At 41.0% G+C, this 16,603-nt stretch overlaps 1 protein-coding gene across 3 annotated transcripts in view; it reads left to right on the top strand.

Moving 5' to 3' along the window:
• The window catches only part of STIM2 (stromal interaction molecule 2), a 151,837-nt gene that overhangs the window by 64,402 nt on the left and 70,832 nt on the right, over positions 1–16,603 (top strand). The gene's annotated exons all lie outside the window — the stretch shown is intronic.

The following is a 16,603-nucleotide window of genomic DNA, read 5'->3' as shown; positions in this document are numbered from 1 at the left end:
CCCTAATCCAGTATGACTGGTATCCGTGTAAGAGAGGAGAAGCACCATGCAATGGGGAGACACTTGCAATGGGGAGAAGATGACCCTGTGACAGTGGAGGCAGAGGCGGGAGTTACAGCGCTGCAAGTCAGGGAATGACAAGGATTGCTGACGACATCAGAAGCTAAGAGAAAGGCATGGAAAAGAGTTCTCTGTTTCTACAGAGCTCAGTTTCCTCAGTGGTCAGGTGGGTGGGACTGAAAGTTCCAGCCCTCTAATCACCTGGTCTTTGTGCTGACCTGCCCTGTCCTGAGATGATCTAGAGGCCCCATTGTAAGTCATCTTTTAGCATGAACTCAGGTGTGATCAAAAGGGGCAAAATACTCTCCTATCGCTCAGGAAATTCCTGTGCCAGGAACCAAGGACAAAGGCCAAATATATTTCTTACTACATCACAATTACGGAAACATTTAAGTCTGAAAAGAATAGCAAAAATGCACATTTTTTTAAGTCATTAAAAGTGCCATCAGAGGGAGATCTGTTAAAGTTGTGTATAATATATAGACAGAGAGGTATTAAGTAAGCTTATGCAGGTATTTGACAGCCTATTTAAATGTATCTGATTGCATAATAGTTCCTCGAATTACAAGTTATTTTAATCTTTTTAACCTCATCGTCAGATATTAAATGCTCAAATGTGTGAAGTGTTATTATTGCCATGCGAAACAAAGTAAGCATGTGTGGCTATATAACTTGTACCTCAGGGAGACTCGTCTTGAGTCATTCCAGTTTCAGTGGAGTTCCAAACATTTTGTAATAAAAGTTAGAAATAAAAACCTTTTGTTAAAATTTAAAATTTATGTTAAAAGAACTTAAGAATTCTGAGGGTATGACAGGTGCTTTGATGTTTAGAAACAGAAGATGCTATCCTTGGCTCTGCATTTCTTCTAATATTAATATTTAAAAGCAAATAAAGTATGCCTTTATGTTTCATCAGTACCGTACAGAATCTAGGAATCCACTGCCCAGTGTGTAGCTACTAGCTACATTGGGCTGTCAAGCACCTAAAATTGGCCTGTGTTAAAAGTGTAAAATGCACTTCAGATTTTGAATATGAGAAAAATAGTGTAAAATATTTGAACTTTAAAATATCGATTACCTGTTGGGAATGATAATATTACGGACATAGTGGATTACGTAAGATATAAAACTAATTCATGTGTTTCTTTTTACTTTTTTTAATGTGACTTCTGGAAAAGTTAACACCACTTACTTAGATCAAATTAATTTGTATTGCACAGCTCTGATCTAGAGACTGGCATGTTGTAGACTTTAAGGAATGAGTTGTTAATTCTGTGGCCCCTGGACTGTTTGGTGCCTTCTGTTCAGAATGGCTACATCTTGATTTGTATTTCTTATAAGTGTCTGTTTTTTAAAGAAGTAAATGGTAATACCGTTATGGGTTTCGAGCAGTCATCATTCAAAAACTTAATGAGTTTAATAGAAAATCTTTTTTTCTTTAAGTTTATTCATTTATTTTTGAGAGAGAGAGACAGAGAGAGTATATGGGGGTGAGGGGAGCAGAGAGAGAGGGAGAGAGGGAACCCTAAGCAGGCTCCACACTGTTACATGGAGCCCAGTGTGGGGCTCGAACTCACAAGTGTGACCTAAGCCGAAACCAAGAATCAGACCCTTAACTGACTGAGCCGCTCAAGGTGCCCAATGGGAAATCTTAATTAAGAAAATTAAAATACCTAATTTCTTGTGATTTTTTTGTTTGAAATGTTATTTTTTTTAATTTAGAAAAATATTTAGCATTTGAAAATGCGAGTTGAAAACTTAATTTTTTTTCTCTGTAGTTAGTGCCTCTGCTTTTTGTTTTGTTTTGTTTTTTTGTTTTCGGTTATATGAGAAAGCATTTACTTTTCTAATTTATTCATGCATTTAATATTGAGCTAATATTTGAGGGTCTGGTTATGCCAGATACTCAAATAGAGCTTAGAGTGTATCCGGGACAAAACAGACAGAATCCCACATAAATCTTCAAGCCCTTCAGTGAACATTCTGTTGGGGCGAAAAGGCAGACTAAACAAAAAACAAAATAAGCTGAGAAAAGAGGGCTGAGGACAGGTAGATGATAGATAGCTGTGATTTTAAATAGGGTGGTCATGGCAGGCCTCATTCAGAAGGTAACTAACATTTACTTAAAGTGTATGCTGTATTCAGTACTTGGGCAAGTAAGAGAGTAGGTATCTGGCAGTTTTCCAGTACTATTCTCAAACTGAAATTAGAGGACATGAGTGTTTTAGATTAGGAACAGGATGTAAAGCTTTTGCTCCGGCCTCAGATCAAAAAGATTAGCTGTCAGTGCATGCTCAATCTGTGTGTGACCTGTTTGGATTGAGTTTTTGATTACCTTCAGGGTTGTCTATTCTGCCAGCATTGAAGATATGTTGGAAAGTGTAGGTACTTTCTTAACAAACACTTTGAATAAGAGAAATGGATGGTTTCATTGCCCTGAGCACAGTGTAGGAGGCAGTGAGAATTCATGTTGTTACTGCCTGCTTTGTGACTGAAAACCTTATTATAGTTTCTAGGGTGTCTGAACTTTGTTGTCTGTTTTTACTTTTCCTCTTTTTAAAAAAAAATTTAAAAATCCTTTCCCCTCACCTAATTTTTCTTCCTTTTTATCCATGCTTCCTTTTTAGTGAGGTCATTTAGAATAAGTAGTTTTAGAGTTTTTGTTCTTATCAGCTGTTTGATGTATATAATCAAGTTTAAAACCAATTTATATAAAAAAAACTGTACCTGGTATTTTGGTTTTTCTTACATTTAGCTGTTCTGCCTGAAACGCACCTTTGTCATCATTTGTGTATACACTGCTTAGAAAACTTAGCTAACAGCACAGATATGTGTCTGAAATAAGGAGAATCACGATGAAAGCAGGCAAAAGTAGGGTTAGAAAAACCTAGTAGAAAATACCTTTTATTTATTATTGTTATTATTTTTTAACGTTTAGTTATTTTTGAGAGAGAGAGGGAGACAGAGCGTGAGCAGGGGAGGGGCAGAGAGAGAGAGGGAGAACCAGAATCTGCACCAGGCTCCAGGCTCTGGGCTGTCAGCACAGAGTCCAATGTGGGGCTCGAACTCACAGACCAGGAGATCATGACCTGAGTCGAAGTCAGACCCTTAACCAACTGAGCCACCCAGGCACCCCTAGAAAATACTTTTAAAATAGGATCAGTGAGTTTTGGAATTATGTGGAGTACTGCTTCCAAAGGAATAAATGCATGTAGTTTTTACTGAAAATTTTAAGTTAAAGTTGTAACTTATGTATTATCTTTTGCTATGGAGCAAATTCCCCCCAAACTTGGTGGCTTACCGCAGCGAAAGTTGACCATCTCAGTTTCTGTGGGTCCCAAATCCAGGTGTGGCTTAGCTGGGTCTTCTGGCTTGCGGGGCTTTCACCAGGCCGCTGTTCAGATACCGGCTGGGATTTCGGTCTCAAGGCCTGGTACACGGGGCTCTGGGCCCCCACGGATCTTTACTGGTTGTTGGTTGGAGATAACAGTTTCCTGACACATGGCTCTCTCCATGGGGCTGCTCATAGCATGGCAATGGGTTTCCCTCAGAGACAGTGGGAGGGCACTCTGGGAGAGAGAGAGAGAGAGAGAGAGAGAGAGAGAGATGGAGAGAGAGAGAGCGAGTGAGTGTGTGTGCGCGCAGGAGAAGGCAACAGCATGGAAGTTCGTCTTTTTGTAAGCTAAGCTTGGAATTGGAATCCCTTTTTCCTTTTTTGCTATATTCTCTTTGTTAGAAGGGAGTCATTAGGTCCAGCTGGTACGCAAGGGGAGGCTGTCAGACAAGGTATGAAGGTGAGGATGTTGGGCTCATGAGGGCCCATTTTAGAGGCTGCTTACCAGTTTGTTTCTGTGCTCTGGTAACTAGAGACATTTGATGGGGAGTTCTCGAGGCATGGAATTATAAAGTAGAAAAACAATAAACTCATAGAACTTCTTTCAGCAGGCTCCATATTGCAGGGGACCCATAATAAGACTTCATGTTGATCTTAGTATATGTCTAGAATTTTAAAGCATTGATATGTCTGATTAAAATTATCTTTGAAAAAAATTTTTTTTTTTTTTTTTTTTTGCTGGGGAGAGTGAGAGAGAAAGTGCGAGTGGGGGAAGGGCTGAGAGGCGAGAGAGAGAGAGAGAGAGAGAGAGAGAGAGAGAGAGAGAGAGAGAGAGAATCTTAAGCAGGCCCCGATGTGGGGCTTGATCTCACAACCATGAGATCATGACCTGAACCGAAATCAAGAATCGGGCACTTAGCTGACTGAGCCACCCAGGCACCCCTAAAAGTATCTGTGAAGCAGTGGGTTGCATGTGTAATCATGTACCAGTACCACTTATGTGACCGAAGGATCACTTGGCGTTGACCTGAAAAGACAAGCAGGGTAGAGGTGAGGTGAGGACAGTGGGTGCTACAGAGCTCTTGCTGTCTGTTAAGTTGTAATTATTGAGGGGTTTTCCTACGTATTTGAAAGTTTCATAGTTTCATAGTTCAGTTAACTAACGTGTCATCATAAAAACAGACTTTAAATCTTTCTGGAAAATAATAGCAATAAGCATCCAGTTTAGGGTGGCCGAGGGTGTTAATAGGTATTCAGTAGAAAAAAAGAGGGTTAAATGGCCAAAATTGGGAAGTGATGGATTCATTTAGTTTTGTTACTACAGGAATTCTCGAACTTATGTTTATGGCTTTGTGTACTAAAAGAATAGGAAACATTTATTGAACATTTACTGTTTGTTTCCACTCTGAGCACTTTGCATGGATTATGGTATGGGCTTCTCACAGCAACCCTGTGAACAAAGAGGATCCTCTTTATCTTATTTGCAGGTGAGGAAACAGGCTTAGGGAGGTGAAACGGTATGCCCACGGCCACCAGCTTGTAAGTGCTACAGCCCAGGTTTGATGCCAGACTGAATTCATGTTCTTGGTTTCTAGTGTGTGTTGCTTTCTTTTTTTTTTTTTTTTTTTTTAATTTTTTTTTTTCAACGTTTATTTATTTTTGGGACAGAGAGAGACAGAGCATGAACGGGGGAGGGGCAGAGAGAGAGGGAGACACAGAATCGGAAACAGGCTCCAGGCTCTGAGCCATCAGCCCAGAGCCCGACGCGGGGCTCGAACTCCCGGACCGCGAGATCGTGACCTGGCTGAAGTCGGACGCTTAACCGACTGCGCCACCCAGGCGCCCCAAATGTGTTGCTTTCTTATGTTGATGAGTACAGCACATCACCATCATTATGCCCTCCCTGGTACAGTTTACAAATCAGTAGCTATATGTAAGTAGTGTATAGATTTAGTAGATGTACTGATACCTACACACACACACACACACAGTTGTATTAGATGTATTTGATATATGTGCACATGCTGTAATCCTGTTACGCCTTTTTATAGTGTTCACAAACACACAAATTAAAAATGAGATAAAATCAAATATAAATGGAAGTTCTAATATTTTCTCTCTCATGAGTGGATTAGATTGTATATCCCTATGGGGTCTGGGGAATTGAAACTGGAGACTGCTGCACGAATGAATTATAAAGCAAGATCTGTTTTCAGTCACATATACTTCATTCCGTTTTTATGAGAACAGGTAATTGTGAGGAGTTTTCAAAACAAATTCCTACTAGTGTTAATATTTATTCTTCTCTAATTTTCATTGTTCACTATACACAGGTTTCTTTTTCCTTTTTAAAAAGTTCATTTATTTATTTTGAGACAGAAAGAGAGCGGGAGCATAAGCCATGGACGGACAGAAACAAAGAGAATCCCAAGCAGGTACCAAGCTGTCAGCTCAGAGCCTGACACAGGGCGTGACCTCACAAACCGTGAGATCGTGACCTGAGCCAAAACCAAGAGCCAGATGCTTAACTGAGCCACCCAGGTGGCCCTGTATATAGGTCTCTTAACTGTGTAGCATATCAGTTCCTGATGTTCTTTTTTTTTTTTTTTTTTTAATGTTTGTTTATTTTTGAGAGAGAGAGCATGAGCAGGGTAGGGCAGAGAGAAGGGGGACAGAGGATCCAAAGCAGGCTCTGTGCTGACTGCAGACAGCCTGATGTGGGGCTCAAACTCACGAACCATGAGATCATAACCTGAGCTGAAATCAAGAGTAGGACACTTAACCAACTGAGCCACCCACGCGCTCCTAAATTTTTTTTTTTTTTTTTTTTCCTAACTGGAGTTTGGGCAATTCAGAATAATATAGAGGCTGTGTGTTTGGAAGCAAGGTAGACAAGTGGTTGGGGCACTCTTCTTTGCATGATGCCTACGGAATGAGGAAGCAAAGGCGATAAATCCATAGGACAAAGTGGATCACTGCAACCAAATCTTTGGCCTTAAGGAAGAGAAGTGGATGAAAAGGAGTTGGTACAAATTTAAAAGATTGCTCTAGGGATTCAAAGTATGCTTCCTGGACAAAGTGGCAACTTTTGGAAATGCAAATACTCAGGTCCCATCTCAGACCTACTGAATCAGAAATGTGGGAGTGGGGCTCGGAAATCTGTTGTAACAAGTCCTCTGTTGATTCTGATGCCCATGTTGTCCTTTAGTAAATGTAATAGCTGTTTTTGCACTATACTTTTGTAACAGTTTTTATAATCTCAGGCACAGTATTTATATTTGGCTACTGTGATGGTCTTGCAAAAGATATTGTTTCCTGCCCCTATACTTTGTGATTTCACTTTGCCCAAGTCCTACCTTAAGTTTTTCTTAATATGTTCTACAGGAAGTCATAAACATGTATAACACAATAATTATTACTGTAAAGCAGAGTGTGCATGTGTTTTGCTGGGGACAGAATTCTTTCCTTTTGCTCAAGTAAGATGGTTTTATAACTTAGAATGGTTAAGAACCATTGTATAAATTATTGAGAGAGATATTAAGAGCGTATGTTTATTATTTCATAGTTGTACTTGGGATATTTCTTAAGTTCTAAGTTTGCTGCCCTGCTTTATCTAGTTGAGTATCTGGGCTCTTTATGTTTTGTCTTGACAATTGTAGTACTTCTTTACTGGGCTTCTTTCTCTGTCTCTTGCTTTTCCAGTTAATTTACCAACTGCTATTATCTTTCTGTTTATATTTGATAAGATCTAATTCTCCCAGACTGTTTCTATTCTTGTGTCTCCTTGTCCCTCAAAGCAACCACCATAATAACCAGAGGACTTTGTCTTAACCCTACCCTGTCCTGCCATCCAGACTGTCTTGCCCTTGCCTCTGCCCCCTCTGACTTTGATGTATTATAATGGGTTCCCTCTTCTTTTTTTTAAAGTTTTTTTGTAAATATCTTATTTACTTTGGGGAGTGAGAGAGCAACATGTGCGAGAGAGGGGGAGCGGCAGAGAGAGAGGAGGATAGAGAATCCCAAGCAGACTCTGTGCTGTCAGCATGGAGCCCCATGTGGGGCTCGAACTCAAGAGCCATGAGATCATGACCTGAGCCAGAATTGGATGCTCAACTGACTGAGCCCCCCCAGGTGCCTAATGGGTTCCCTCTTCTTGATACATCCTTAGTTGCATGTCATTTGAGGAGTTCAGTACATATGGATTAAGTGGGCTTTTGTGCTGCCAGTAGGTAGGTACTTAAATATCATAATAGTTTCTGTGGAAAGATAGGTTTCAAATGGCAGATACGTATATTTAAATGCAACCAGTTTATAAACTGGGAATGAATGGTCTATAGATGAGATCTGTCTATAAAGAGCCAAAAACTTACGAAATCATTTTCAACTCAGCACCTTTGCCTCTTTCTAGGAAGTTACCACAACCCCTGCTTCAACTAGTAAATCTTTTAGTCCCTTCCTCCAAATCATTTCCTCTTTCTTTAGTCAGAATGTCTGGCAATTATGTTTTCATGAAAAAGAATCCTTTCCCATTCTTGTTCCATTCATTTTTAATTTCCATTGACAGGAGTTTTGTGTTACATACCGTTGTAGACCGGATGAGGGCAGAGCGGCAGGAATGTGAATGAGCGCAGTGGCCAGTCCTGCCCCTCTCCTCCCCTTCTTCCCTGGGCATTTTCAGGATCACGGCGTGGCACTGCATTTACGGAATGTATATTTTTTGAGTGTGTAGCAAACTTCACGTATTGTCTCGTCTTCTGAAACATCTTTCAGTTGGGGTGTACAAAACCTATTTATTCCTGTTTCACAAATGAGTTAAATAAATTTGTGCTTTTACTGTAACATTAACTCCATCTGTCTTACTTTGTTGTTATGGATAGGGTGACCATATAATTCATCATCCAAACTGGAATACTTTTGAGAGTAAATGAGGTTGCTATTAATAATTACACCAGGACAACAGGTGAATGGGGACTGTCCTAGGCAAATGGGGCCGTGTAATGAACTCACTCTGTCTTACTGCAGTCTGCTTTCTGTTGTAATTACCTTTACCCATGTTTTACGCGCTTCACTAAGTTGTTATTAAATTGATCCAAGTATTGTGCCAAGGTTTGTGCTATTAGTAAAGCTTGGATTTCAGTTTAGTTTATCAGGCTGTCTTTATGTATGGAGCACTTTGTTTTCTAGTAACATGACAGAGACTTCAGCATTATTCCATTTTTTCTAGAGTTAAGTGATTTTTTTTTTTTTTTGTCTTTTTATTCCCTGGAAATAATACAGTTTAACAATATTTTCTGTGTTAAGGTGAACTAGTACTCATTGACCCTTTCATTGATTGCTAGGATTTTTTTGTAGTAAGTTTCTGGTTGTCCCAAATTTTCATATCTGAAGAATATTCCATAATAGTCTAAATTTTCCTATGCATCTATCCAGTGTTTGGCCTGCCAGAATTTCTCCCACAAGTAAGTGCTGCAGTCACTAACCACATGGTCTTCAGAAGACTGTTTTGCTCTAGGCAGCATTTCGTGTGGCCTTAAGGTAAGGTGCTGTGCTGTATCAGGGAGCTGGATGTAAGGTAAACTGTTCTTTGCCTCAGATAGCCCTGCCGTGTGTTGATTATACCATCATGGTTCAGAAAGCGTTTATGGTGTCTCACATGCTCTTTAGCAATGTTGTTTTGGGATAGGCAAGACAGGTCATATCCCTGTTTTATAGATGAGGAGACGGAGGCTTAGATTGTTACTTAGGTCACATAGCGTAGGAGCGGGGATAGAGCCCGACTGTCCCAACTTCCGTTCATTCTGGAACATGTTGAGACACAATTCCAGGTTGTTGCGTTTTGAACTTGTGTTCAGTTTTGAGCCTTGGACTCAGAAGGAGTCTCCCTGCATATGTTCTTGAACTGTGTTTCTATTAATGACCTCAATTTGAGGTGCAGACCTCTAGACGTTGATGTCAGCTCTTTCACTAGAGCCTCATACCTGCTTCTTCCCCGTATTTGTTCTGAATCATACTGACTTACGTCTTAAGTGTTATCTTAAGCATGGCTGGAGAGCCTGCCTCACCTCGCCTTAAAGACTACTTTCCCCTGTATTTCCTTTAGGCTTCCTATCCTGGCTTTGCTGGGTCTGCCTGGCTTGACACGGCTCATGGCATTGATCTAGTACTGGTAACACCAGGTGTTGATGAGCTGCATATTTTTATTACCCTCCCACCCCCCAGCCTTTTTATAGGGCTGTTGGGCCTGGAGGCTGAAACTATAAGGCTATGAAACTCAGTTGGTAAAGAGAACCTTTTTAAAACTGAAGGAATATTTTGTCTTAATCCTGAAAATGTTTAAAATAATCGATAAAAAATCTTTGAGAGCCTTTCACTTTAATTGCTAACACTTGCCAATTGACCTTTATTTTTATATCTCCTAAGTTCCTAAAATTTCTTTCAAGTCTTAGAGAAGTACAGGGATTTTTATGGTCTTTAAAAACTATTTTTCGAACTAAATAGCTGGGTTTTTTTTGTTTGCATTTTTCTTTTTGCTTAGTTCCTTCAAGGGCTTGGGAAATATGCCTAGGCTCCTGACCAAGGGTGTTGTTGAGCATTCATTTAAAAACAAAACACACCTAAGGCTTTAAAGTTTCTATTTATATATATAGCACTGTATGAATATGGGGCAGAATGAAACAAGCCAGCATAGACTTCCACGGGCTTACCCTCTACTAGGGATATAAAGACAACGTATGTCAGGGCATATTATGTACTAGGGATACACGTGAATCGTCAAAGTGCTCTTGTGTCTCAGAAGAGAGACTGTACATTTGTTTGAAGAGCATCTAGAAAAACCTGGAGTAGGAGTCCTTGAGATGGGCCTTTGGAAGTGGGCAAGGTTTTCACAGGTGTAAACGATAGGTGAGACACTCCAAGAGGAAGGGTCAGAGTAGGGAAAATGCATTAAAGGAAGAACAAAGGATACTAATTTATGTAATAGAGAATACTCAGTCTGACTGGAGTATGGTGGTGTGGGGGATAGCATTGAAAAGAACTTGCTTTTTTTTTCCTTTTCCTACTTCTGGCTACTTCTCTGATCTCTTCATTGTTCTTACTTTTCTTGCACCCCAAACTGTATGTATTCCATAATTTTTTTTTTAAGATTTAATTTTTTTTAGAGCAATCGGGGTTTACTACAAACTTGAGAGGGAGATACCGTAATTTCCCGTATACCTCCACCCCCACAATGGGGTGCGTTCTCTTTCATTATCACCCACCACATTGGTATGTTTTTTACCCAGAATGAACCTACACTGACATGTTGTAATCACCCCAAGTCCATGGTTTTCATTAGGGCTTGTTGTTGGTGTTGTATATTCTCTGGGTTTGGATGAATATATAAGGGTATGTATCCATCACTAAAATGTTACACACAGTATCTTCACTGCCCTGAAATCCTCAGTCTTTATTGTTTCTGGTGTTTCTTCTGTTTCTCTCTCTTTCTCCTGGTATTCCCATTACACCTATGTTATACCTTCTGTAGTTGCCTCATAGTCCTGTTTTGTTTTCCTTCAGTCCTCTCTTTGCTTTCTGGGTTTTGAAGTTTCTTTCAATACATCTGTCCTCTACCGCAGAGAGGTTTTCTCAGCTCTGCCCAGTCTGCCCATCAAAAGAATTCTTCACTTGTGTTATAGTATTTTTGATCTGTAGCATTTCTTTCTGGTTCTTTCTTAGGATTTGCATCTCTGCTTATATTGCTTATCTGTTCTTACATACTACCTACTTTATCCACTAGAATCCTTAGTGTATTAATCATGGTGATTTTAAATTCCTGGTCTGATAATTCCCTACTATGTCTGGGTCTGATGCTTTTCTGTCTCTTCAGATTGTTTTTTGCCTTCTGGTATGTCTTGCCATGTTTTCTTGAGAGCTAGACATGATGTATGGGACAAAAGAAACTGCTGTAAATAGGCCTGTGGTAATAGGGTGGTGTGGTGATGGGGGGAGGGGAAGTGTTCTGTAGACCCATGATTAGGTCTCCGTCTTTCATTGAACCTATGGTTCTGGACCGTAACCTTCACAAGTCTTTCTCATTTTTGTTTTTTTGTTTTCCCTTAGGTGAGACAGGATGGCTGGAGCGAGCTGGAGTTGGGTATATCTCTTCTCCCACTGGAAGGCCAGAGCCCAGTAGAGTTGAGCTGAGCCTTGTCAGTTAGGCTCTGATAATACCCTTGCAGGTTAGGCTCTGGTTAACTAGTTGCCCCTGAGGGTAGGCCTTGTTAAGAGGAACAGAGTGCTCTGGAGCACACATCTTTTTCTCAGTTTACAAGGATTATATTCCAATATACCCATCATAAGTTGAAAATGTTGTAAGTTGAACATACATTTAATACACCTAACCTACTTTAAATGTGTTCAGAACACTGACATTAGCCTACAATTGGGCAGAATAATCTAACACGAAGCCTGAGTATAATGAAATGCTGAATATCTCATTAATTTATTGAATACTGCACTGAAAGTGAGAAAAAAGAAGGTTGTAGGGACGCAGAGTGGTTGTGAGTGAATTGGTTGTTTACCCTTGTGATTGCGCGGCCGGCTGGGCGATGCCATGCCACTGGCCCTGCCCGGCAGTGTGACAGTATCGTAACACATGTCACTAGCCCGCAAAAAGATGCGAATTCGAAAATCAAAGTACGGTTTCTACTGAATGTGTATCTCTTTCGCACCATCATTAAGTCGAAGAATCCCAAGTTGAACCATCCTAGGTTGGGAACCGTCTGCATTTGGAAGTGGTTTTTTTCCCCTCTACCTGCCAGAAGCAGGAGGAGGTTTCTCTTCAGCGTTCCCTGTGGTAATCTGATTGAGCTCCTGGAGGCAAATCTCACGATACAGTAGGCACCCCTCCACCCCCCCTCCACCGCATGACTGGATATCCCTGGAGGTTTTACCTCTCAGACTGGCCTGCATTGATCCTGCAGCCCTTCCTCAGTTAGTTTGGGTCCCCACCGCCTCCCCGATCCCCCAGCAGTTTCGGGTCCTTGGCCTCTGCTTCGGTTAAAGTCAGCTGAGGTTCCCTGCATTTGCTTGCCAGTCTCTCCAGTCTTGGGGGCAGCAGTTTGTCCTGGGCCCTCCCCTCTCTTACAGATCCAGGAAGAGTTTACTCTTCAGTCTGTTCAACTTTTTGCTGGTTGTTAGGGTGGACTGGTGACTTCCAAGCTCTTTACACTGGGATTGGAAAACAGAAGTCTCTTCCATAGCACTCCCGTCTTCGGGCCTCTTCTGTTCTTTCTTTCCCTTTCTAGGAAGTTTGATTCAGGCTCGTGGCTTTAATTATCATTTTTGTATAAGCTTAGTTCTGACTTCTCTAGTGAATTCCATTCTCACGTTTTGTCTGCTAAGATCTCTAACACAGCATCCTAAATGCTAAAAAAGAGAATGCTAAAAATGCTGAAAAAAAAAAAAAAGAAATACATTGCTGTCTTTCTTTGTTTTCCTTTCTAGAAAAGTTCACGCTGAACCAATCACCACCTTCCTCAAAATATTGTTTTCTGGGGTTGCCTGGGTGGCTTAGTCGGTTAAGCCTCCAACTCTTGATTTTGGCTCACAGTTCGTGAGTTCGAGCTCTGCGTTGGCCTCTATGGCACTCTAGAATCAACATCCAGGCAGTTTTTATTGGTGATCTAATCCACTAGGTCAGTTTTTCTAAATTAATCATCACTTTTTTAATTTCCCCTTTTTGCTGCTAGACCTTACTTTTTTAGGGTGATGATATTTTTCTTTTGCACTCATGTTAGTCTGTGTCCTCCAAGAAGCAAACACCAGTAGCAGATTAAACATGCTAGAAATTTATTAGGGGAATTGCCAGTGAGAGACAAGGGTAGGGAGCTGGGAGAGGCCTTGTCCTGAACTTGGGTGAAGGAGAAAGAGAAGGAAGGAAGGAAGGTGCAGATGGTGCTGATGGAGCAGACCCTACTTGGGATTCTCTGTCTTCCTCTCTCTGCCCCTCCCCCATGCTCTCTTGCACTCTCAAAAAGAAATATTTAGAAAAAAATATCGTTGGGGTGCCTGGGTGGCTCAGTGACTTGAGCATCCGACTCTTGGTTTCATCTCAGGTTGTGATCTCTTGGTTTGTGGCTTCTAGCCCTGTGTTGGGCTCTGTGCTGCCAGTGCAGAGCCTGCTTGGGATTCTTTCCCTCTCCCTCTCTCTCTCTGCCCCTCCTGCACTCTATCTCTCTCTAAAAATAAATAAACTTCTAAACATTTTTTAAAAGTTTAGAAAATACTGTTTTCTTCTCTTTATTAAAAAAATTTTTTTAATGTTTTTGTTTATTTTTGAGACAGAGAGAGACAGCGTGAGTGAGGGAGGGGCAGAGAGAGAGGGAGATGCAGAATCTGAAGCAGGCTCCAGGCTCTGAGCTGTCAGCCCAGAGCCCGACATGGGGCTCGAACTCACGAGCTGTGAGACCACGACCTGAGCCGAAGTCTGACGCTCAACCGACTGAGCCACCCAGGCGCCCCTTTTCTTCTCTCTTCTATGTTATTTTTGTTGATGGTATCCCTGTTTTACCTACAACTCAGGCTTGATGCTCCAGTCTCATCTTGGTCTGCATTTTTGCTTCCCTCTCGGAGTTGTTTTATTCTTTGATTTCTGACTTGTCTTGCCATTGCCAGTCTTTTCCTCCTTTAAAATCCATTTCGACTATTACTACTTGATTAAAACACTTTGGAACATATTTTGTTTTTCTCTTCCCCTCCCCCCGACTCAGCAACTTCTAGTGGGTCTTCATAGGCCGGTGGTATCAAGCTGTAGTGTGCAGCAGAGAATCACCTGGAGGATATGTTGAAACCCAGGTTTTAACTCTAGAATTTCTGATTCCGTAGGTCTGGGATGAGACCCAAGAATTTGACTTGCTGACATGTTCCCAGATGCTGACATTGCTGGTCCAGGAACCACACTTTGAGAGTCACTACTAGAGTCTACCACATACAGCCCAGACTTCTTCATTTGGCATTTAAGACCTTTTATGGTGTGGTCATAATCTATCCTTCTAGCCATTGTCATTTACTCTGCATCTTCTTGATGCACTGTCTCCTCTAGCCACAGTTAACTGCAGACAGACTGCTCTTTGTACACATCCCATATTTTTATATGTCTCTCCGGGCATTTCACTCATGATTTCTCTGTCTCTTTCTGTATGTTAAATTATATGCAGCTCATAAGATTAATTTTAAGATTTAGCAGAAACAGAATGTCATCCATGTAGTTATTCATCCATCCATATAGAATGTCTTTCCAATAGTCCTCGCTATTTTACTGTGTGTGTGTGTGTGTGTGTGTGTGTGTGTGTGTGTGTGTGTGTGTTCTTCTATTACTCTTCTAAGCCAGGGGCGCCTGGGTGGCTCAGTCGGTTGAGCGACAGACTTCGACTCATGTCATGATCTTGCAGTTTGTGAGTTTGAGCCCCGCGTTTGGCTCTGTGCTGACAGCTCAGAGCCTGGAACCTGCCTTGGATTCTGTGTCTCTCTCTCTGTGCCCCTTCCCTGCTTATGCTCTGTCTCTCTCTGTCTCTCAAAAATGAATAAATGTTAAAAAAAATTTTTTTTATTATTCTTCTAAGCCAGAGAAATTTCTTGCATTTGGTTTTCCCATATGGCATTTGTTGCTTTATAGTTTAGTGTGACCCTTATTTTCATTTCATTTCCTTCTGGCAGACAACTCTGTGTTTTACCTGTCTCTCATTAGTTACATAGTATATGTATGTGGTGATAGAAGGAAATTAAATTCTTTCTGTGGCTATAACTAGGAGGTCAAACAAGCCTCCTAGCTGGGATTGTCATATTCAGAGAAATAGGAATACCACCGTAGGATCATCATATTCAGAGAAATGGGTCACAGAGGTCCAAGCAGGTAGGGGGGCCGGAGGAGTGGCAGGTGCCAGGCAATCCAGCTTTGTGAAAGGCATTTGGCACACTCGGGGCTGCGTGCACCCAGCCCATGCCTGCCCTGCCACCATGATGCCCAGGAGGAAGATCAGGTCCACTGAGGGAGCAGTGAAGGAGGAGCCCAAAAGGGGCATCAACAAGGTTTTCATCTAAACCTGCTTCTGCAGAAGTGGAAACCAAGTCAAAAATGACAGCAGGAAAGGCTAAATCTTCAGATAAAGAAGTGCAAACGAAAGGGAAAGGGGAGCAAAACGAAAACAGGCTGAAGTGGTTAAGAAATGAGAGGAGACTTCCCTGCAGAAGACAGAGAAACTGGCAACGAGGAGAGTCGCCTCTGATGCAGCAGGAGAGAAAAGGCTCAGTCTAATTAATATTGCATACCATGTCTTTATCCGTGGTCCCTACCCCCCTTCTTACACGGTCCAGAGGAACTATTTTGTAAATGCAACTTTGTTAATAGTTCTGCAAACAGTTTTAAGGAGAGAGTCCCACCTTATCCCCCCCCCCCCTTTTTTTTTATGTGTAGTTGCTTTTTAAAAGAAGCAAAATCATTTCCTGGTTGTTTATTTTTTGGTACAGCCAGAAAATGGTGGGATAATGAGTGTGGGAGGCTTTGATCATCTTGGGTGTCAGCCTGATATTCCATATGTAGGGGTAGTTTTGTATCTTATAACACAAAGCATATTAAATGGTAACTTGATGTCAGTCATGCATTTAATATATCTTGAACATTTTAAATGATTTCTGCTTTTGGTAGAATTGTTTCTTCAAGAAAACCACTCCTTGAAATCTTGGCTCTCCCTGTCCTAATTTTGTACACTCTGTAACATCTTTGGTTATTGTACTCCAGTTTTCCTAGTAACTTTGTTAGTGTGCCCTGACGGATGAAAATTTGAGTGTGTGGTGTATATGATACAGTGAATTAGTGGGCCGTAACTGTGTAACATTGTATAATATATGAAGATATTGGTACTTAATACCTGTTGAAGGAAAGTTTGCCTCCAGATTTTAAGCTGGAAAGTCACCAGAATAGCTGCTTAGAAAATAATCATAAGTGCATGATTTTTTAGGGTTTTGGTACGTATGTGAAGGGCTGTATACACATTGAAGTGTCTGTGTACCGATGCTCAGAACAGCCAATAAAACCTCAATTATGACAAAATAAAACAACCAAAAAACACAAAGAAACAGGTTATAGTTACAACCCTGAGTCTCACTGATGGAAGTATTTTAAACTCTTCAACCCCGAAAAACCAAACAATGATAAAAAGACATGAAAAAGTA

The sequence above is a fragment of the Felis catus genome, chromosome B1 (genome assembly GCF_018350175.1).
Source record: "Felis catus isolate Fca126 chromosome B1, F.catus_Fca126_mat1.0, whole genome shotgun sequence".
Lineage (NCBI taxonomy): Eukaryota > Metazoa > Chordata > Mammalia > Carnivora > Felidae > Felis > Felis catus.
This window is presented reverse-complemented; position numbering and strand designations above follow the sequence as displayed.